General features: G+C 31.2%; 2 non-coding genes and 1 pseudogene across 2 annotated transcripts; all 3 read left to right on the top strand.

The window, feature by feature from the left end:
• Nucleotides 1-2,139: 2,139 nt before the first annotated feature.
• LOC128870711 (small subunit ribosomal RNA) lies at nt 2,140-4,130 on the top strand. Its single transcript, XR_008455447.1, has one exon. It is a non-coding gene; the product is annotated as a small subunit ribosomal RNA (ribosomal RNA).
• A 566-nt stretch (nt 4,131-4,696) lies between these two features.
• LOC128870723 (5.8S ribosomal RNA) lies at nt 4,697-4,877 on the top strand. The gene has a single exon (XR_008455459.1). It is a non-coding gene; the product is annotated as a 5.8S ribosomal RNA (ribosomal RNA).
• Nucleotides 4,878-5,315: 438 nt separating this feature from the next.
• LOC128870737 (large subunit ribosomal RNA) overlaps nt 5,316-7,500 on the top strand; it is a 4,515-nt pseudogene continuing 2,330 nt past the window's right edge.

The following is a 7,500-nucleotide window of genomic DNA, read 5'->3' as shown; positions in this document are numbered from 1 at the left end:
ACTCACGGTGAAGGCAAGTGAGATATATATGAAAGAAAATCAAATCGAATTTATATGAAACTATATTCGATTAAATGTATGAAAGTAAAATTTACCACAATACATTCATATGATAAACTGAATAAATATATAAGAAAAACATTTGAAATATATTGAATTGTATTAAGTTAAATTTTGCCCATACATTTTTCACAATACGTTGTGTACATTGTCAGAAACACTCACGGTGAAGTCAAGTGAGATATATATGAAAGAAAATCAAATCGAATTTATATGAAACTATATTCGATTAAATGTATGAAAGTAAAATTTAACAAAATTTTGCCCATACATTTTTCACAATGCGTTGTGTACATTGTCAGAAACACTCACGGTGAAGGCAAGTGAGATATATGAAAGAAAATCGAATCGAATTTATATGAAACTAAATTCGATTAAATGTATGAAAGTAAAATTTAACACAATACATTCATATGATAAACTGAATAAATTATAATAAAGACATTTCAAATATATGGAAAATATCATCATATATATAATTTAGTATTTTAATATATATTTAGTTAAGTTGATGGTATTATTGAAATATATAAAATGTAATTGAATTATATGAAATCAAACTGAAATGTATTGAATTGAATTTTTCCCATACATTTTTCACAATGTGTGGTGTGCATGGCAAAAAACACTCACGGTGAAGGCATGTGAATAATATGAAAATATCAACATTTAACTAACCAATGATATTGAAGCATATAAATCGAATCATAACTATATGAAACACGAATTTGAGTTATGTTAAACTGGTGATATTGTGGATTTATTCCTAGTTTTCCATACGTTAGTTTAAATAGAAACAATTTTCGAATATGTATACATATATGAAGAATTTATATTCTATACTAACATATTATGGAATGTAACTATTGATTGTTACCTTGGCATATTGGTGTATTGTGAGATTTCATTCATAGTTTTCCATACGTTAGTTTAAATAGAAACAATTTTCGAATATATATACATATATGAAGAATTTATATTCTATACTAACATATTATGGAATGTAACTATTGATTGTTACCTTGGCATATTGGTGTATTGTGAGATTTCATTCATAGTTTTCCATACGTTAGTTTAAATAGAAACAATTTTCGAATATATATACATATATGAAGAATTTATATTCTATACTAACATATTATGGAATGTAACTATTGATTGTTGCCTTGGCATATTGGTGTATTTGTGATTTTATTCATGGTTTTCCATACGTTAGTTTAAATAGAAACAATTTTCGAATATATATACATATATGAAGAATTTATATTCTATACTAACATATTATGGAATGTAACCTTGGCATATTGGTGTCATTGTATTTTATTCCTGGTATTCTATAGTTAGTTTAAATAGAAATAAATTTTTGAATTCAAAATTTTATATTCTATACTAGCATTACATAGAAATTATCCTCAACTGTTTGTTTCTTGTATACATACAGGAAATTAAACAGATGAAGAAAAAAAAAAAACAAAACAAATAAAAATTATAAGAAAAACTAAATTTTAAACAAAAGAAAAAAGGAGAAATTTTTTCAATCATATATATATTTATGATTAAAAAATAGAATTATGGAATTATTAATTTCAATTCAGAGAGAAAAATTATGTAATATATGAAATTATTACATTAAAAATGCATTTGAAGAAAAAGTAAAATGTTATTAAAAATGATACATTTGAAAATTGGCAAATATTAAGAAGAAATATCGTTCTTATATTTTTATACAAAATATATATAGAGAACGAAAATTCTTTTTCATAAAAAACGGTTTTTGAATTCTGATAAGAAAAGCTAAAGGGGTCGGCGGGAGCGCACATTGAACGAAAGAAAATGAAAGAAAAACACAACAAAGAAGAAGACCAAATAAAATACAAATATTTTATACAAATAAAAGCACATTATTAATAAATAATAATAATAATAATGATGATGATGATGAGATGATACATAAATTGTGTTATTAAAATTACGTTCTATTGTATGTGCGTTTTCCCCTTTACTTTTTATATACACCGTAATTTATGAAATTTTCAAATATGAAAAACAAAGAAAAATATATAAACAAATATATATATTATTCTGGTTGATCCTGCCAGTAGTTATATGCTTGTCTCAAAGATTAAGCCATGCATGTCTAAGTACAAACAAATTAAAAGTGAAACCGCAAAAGGCTCATTATATCAGTTATGGTTCCATAGATCGTTAACAGTTACTTGGATAACTGTGGTAATTCTAGAGCTAATACATGCAATATAAACACGGACCTTATGGAACGTGTGCTTTTATTAGACTAAAACCAAGCGATCATTTGATCGTTAAATTGGTTGAACTCTAGATAACTTGCAGATCGTATGGTCCCGTACCGACGACAGATCTTTCAAATGTCTGCCCTATCAACTTTTGATGGTAGTATCTAGGACTACCATGGTTGCAACGGGTAACGGGGAATCAGGGTTCGATTCCGGAGAGGGAGCCTGAGAAACGGCTACCACATCTAAGGAAGGCAGCAGGCGCGTAAATTACCCACTCCCAGTTCGGGGAGGTAGTGACGAAAAATAACAATACAGGACTCATATCCGAGGCCCTGTAATTGGAATGAGTACACTTTAAATCCTTTAACAAGGACCTATTGGAGGGCAAGTCTGGTGCCAGCAGCCGCGGTAATTCCAGCTCCAATAGCGTATATTAAAGTTGTTGCGGTTAAAACGTTCGTAGTTGAATTTGTGCTTCATACGGGTAGTACAACTATATATTGTGGTATGTACATTACCTTATGTATGTAAGCGTATTACCGGTGGAGTTCTTATATATAATTAATACAATGTATTTTTTATATATTCCTCCTATTTAAACCTACTTCAGTGCTCTTCATCGAGTGTTGTTGTGGGCCGGTACAATTACTTTGAACAAATTAGAGTGCTTAAAGCAGGCTCCAAATGCCTGAATATTTTGTGCATGGAATAATGAAATAAGACCTCTGTTCTACTTTCATTGGTTTTTAGATCAAGAGGTAATGATTAATAGAAGCAGTTTGGGGGCATTAGTATTACGACGCGAGAGGTGAAATTCTTGGACCGTCGTAAGACTAACTTAAGCGAAAGCATTTGCCAAAGATGTTTTCATTAATCAAGAACGAAAGTTAGAGGTTCGAAGGCGATCAGATACCGCCCTAGTTCTAACCATAAACGATGCCAGCTAGCAATTGGGTGTAGCTACTACTATGGCTCTCTCAGTCGCTTCCCGGGAAACCAAAGCTTTTGGGCTCCGGGGGAAGTATGGTTGCAAAGCTGAAACTTAAAGGAATTGACGGAAGGGCACCACCAGGAGTGGAGCCTGCGGCTTAATTTGACTCAACACGGGAAAACTTACCAGGTCCGAACATAAGCGTGTAAGACAGATTGATAGCTCTTTCTCGAATCTATGGGTGGTGGTGCATGGCCGTTCTTAGTTCGTGGAGTGATTTGTCTGGTTAATTCCGATAACGAACGAGACTCAAATATATTAAATAGATGCTTTCAGGATTATGATGTTGAAACTTATATAGCCTTCTTTCATGCGTACATCTTGAATGTACAAGTGTTTGAATGTGTTTATATAAGTGGAGTCGTACCTGTTGGTTTGTCCCATTATAAGGACACTAGCTTCTTAAATGGACAAATTGCGTCTAGCAGTAACGAGATTGAGCAATAACAGGTCTGTGATGCCCTTAGATGTCCTGGGCTGCACGCGCGCTACAATGAAAGTATCAACGTGTATTTCCTAGACCGAGAGGTCCGGGTAAACCGCTGAACCACTTTCATGCTTGGGATTGTGAACTGAAACTGTTCACATGAACTTGGAATTCCCAGTAAGTGCGAGTTATTAACTCGCATTGATTAAGTCCCTGCCCTTTGTACACACCGCCCGTCGCTACTACCGATTGAATTATTTAGTGAGGTCTCCGGACGTGATCACTGTGACGCCTCGTGTGTCACGGTTGTTTCGCAAAAGTTGACCGAACTTGATTATTTAGAGGAAGTAAAAGTCGTAACAAGGTTTCCGTAGGTGAACCTGCGGAAGGATCATTATTGTGTTCCATATCCGTAAGAAAAACAAACAATGCCAAAACAAATAAAAACAAAAACAAACAAAAGAAAAAAAGAAAAAAAAGAAAAATTTATAATTATTTTGAATCCATATTCTTTTTATTCTTTTTCATTCAATTTGTTATCCATCAATTATATCATATTAAATATAATATGATGGTACATTTTGTAATGTTTTTTCTTATTTTTTCTTTTAAAAACCTTTAAACATGAAAATAGAAAGTTGTACTTATTATTCATTTGATTGAATGATAAGTTAATTTGTTCACAATAACAAAAGTGGTATATATTTATTATTATATTTATATATAAATAAAATGATTAAAAAAATACAAAATAATCAAACATAATAAATACCACCACTGTATTATTGTTGAACTAAGACATTCGCAACTTAATAAAAATGTTTAGAGTTAAATATATTTGATATATATTATTGAAAGAAAATCAATTTATATTTTATTATTATTATTATTTAATTTTACTCTTTCAATTAATATATGCAAAAAAAAATTGACATTTGTTATAAATAAAAATAAATAAAAAAATACTCTAAGCGGTGGATCACTTGGCTCATGGGTCGATGAAGAACGCAGCAAACTGTGCGTCATCGTGTGAACTGCAGGACACATGAACATCGACATTTTGAACGCATATCGCAGTCCATGCTGTTATGTACATTAAATTAAATTTTAAAGTACTGCTTGGACTACATATGGTTGAGGGTTGTAAGACTATGCTAAATAAGTTGCTTATTCTTTTATAAAAATAATTGAATTTAAGCAAATGTGTATATTATTGGATTTTAAATAATTCATAATATTAATAGCAAAAAAATAAAGATATATAATGAATTTTTTATTTATTAATATATTCTTAAAAAAAAAAAATCCTCTCAAATAAAATGAAATAAAAAAAATTTTGAATCTAAGTATTCTCTTTAAAAAATTTTCATATTATTTATATATATATAAAATATTAATTTATATATGTAATTAAAGGAGGAATGTCTAGCATAAAAATTAATTTTTTTTATTCTAGAATTGCCTCATTTTACATAATTATTATTTATAATATATATTTATATAAAAGGAAAAAAGAAAAATAGAGATGAAAAGATGATATAATTATTTATTAAATTGTGAGAAGATAAAAAATATTTTAAAACAACCTCAACTCATATGGGATTACCCCCTGAATTTAAGCATATTAATGAGGGGAGGAAAAGAAACTAACAAGGATTTTCTTAGTAGCGGCGAGCGAAAAGAAAATAGTTCAGCACTAAGTCACTTTGTCTATATGTCAAATGTGAGATGCAGTGTATGGAATATCTTAATATCTAGTATGAGAAATTAACGATTTAAGTCCTTCTTAAATGAGGCCATTTACCCATAGAGGGTGCCAGGCCCGTATAACGTTAATGATTACTAGAAAGATATTTCCAAAGAGTCGTGTTGCTTGATAGTGCAGCACTAAGTGGGTGGTAAACTCCATCTAAAACTAAATATAACCATGAGACCGATAGTAAACAAGTACCGTGAGGGAAAGTTGAAAAGAACTCTGAATAGAGAGTTAAATAGTACGTGAAACTGCTTAGAGGTTAAGCCCGATGAACCTGAATATCCATTATGAAAAATTCATCATTAAATAATTAAAAATAATGTGCATTTTTTTCATATAAGGACATTGTAATCTATTAACATAATAAAGTATTTATCAAAAGATCATTGGTGATATTAAGTTTATTTAAATTAATTTGCTTTTTAAGCATATTAACATAGAATAAATACTAATGATTTGATAAAGTGTTGATAGATTTTATTATATATAATGCTAAAATTCATTTTTTGAATTTTACAAAAAATTTAATATCTATGATATTAATATTTATTTGTATGCATTTATATGATTAACAATGCGAAAGATTCAGGATACCTTCGGGACCCGTCTTGAAACACGGACCAAGGAGTCTAACATATGTGCAAGTCATTGAGTTATATTAAACTTAATGGCATAATTAACTTAACTTAAAAATATAATGGGATTAATTTTTAGTCTATTTTCTTAAATAGTCAATTAATTCAATCCCGGGGCGTTCCATATAGTTATGTATAATGATAATTTATTATTATTTATACCTCTAACTGGAGCGTACCTTGAGCATATATGCTGTGACCCGAAAGATGGTGAACTATACTTGATCAGGTTGAAGTCAGGGGAAACCCTGATGGAAGACCGAAACAGTTCTGACGTGCAAATCGATTGTCAGAATTGAGTATAGGGGCGAAAGACCAATCGAACCATCTAGTAGCTGGTTCCCTCCGAAGTTTCCCTCAGGATAGCTGGTGCATTTAAAAATTATATAAAATAATCTTATCTGGTAAAGCGAATGATTAGAGGCCTTAGGGTCGAAACGATTTTAACCTATTCTCAAACTTTAAATGGGTAAGAACCTCACCTTTCTTGATATGAAGGTTGAGGTTATGATATAATGTGCCCAGTGGGCCACTTTTGGTAAGCAGAACTGGCGCTGTGGGATGAACCAAACGTAATGTTACGGTGCCTAAATTAACAACTCATGCAGATACCATGAAAGGCGTTGGTTGCTTAAAACAGCAGGACGGTGGACATGGAAGTCGTAATCCGCTAAGGAGTGTGTAACAACTCACCTGCCGAAGCAACTAGCCCTTAAAATGGATGGCGCTTAAGTTGTATACCTATACATTACCGCTAAAGTAGATGATTTATAAAACAATTTCGATTGATTTATAAATTTTGAAACTTTAGTGAGTAGGAGGGTACAATAGTGTGCTTAGAAGTGTTTGGCGTAAGCCTGCATGGAGCCGCTATTGGTACAGATCTTGGTGGTAGTAGCAAATAATCGAATGAGACCTTGGAGGACTGAAGTGGAGAAGGGTTTCGTGTGAACAGTGGTTGATCACGAGTTAGTCGGTCCTAAGTTCAAGGCGAAAGCCGAAAATTTTCAAGTTTTTAATAAAAAAAAATATTAATAAAATTTATATATATATATTAAAAAATAATTAAATACTTGAATTATTTTGAACGAAAGGGAATACGGTTCCAATTCCGTAACCTGTTGAGTATCCGTTTGTTATTAAAAATGGGCCTTGTGCTCATCCTGGCAACAGGAACGACCATAAAGAAGCCGTCGAGAGATATCGGAAGAGTTTTCTTTTCTGTTTTATAGTCGTACTACCATGGAAGTCTTTCGAAGAGAGATATGGTAGATGGACTAGAAGAGCATGACATTTACTGTTGTGTCGATATTTTCTCCTCGGACCTTGAAAATTTATGGTGGGGTCACGCAAACTTCTCAACAGGCCGTACCAAT

Source organism: Anastrepha ludens, unplaced genomic scaffold (genome assembly GCF_028408465.1).
Source record: "Anastrepha ludens isolate Willacy unplaced genomic scaffold, idAnaLude1.1 ptg000022l, whole genome shotgun sequence".
NCBI classification, from domain to species: Eukaryota; Metazoa; Arthropoda; class Insecta; order Diptera; family Tephritidae; genus Anastrepha; species Anastrepha ludens.
Note: the sequence above shows the minus strand (reverse complement) of the source record. Positions and strands in the feature narration are given on the sequence as shown.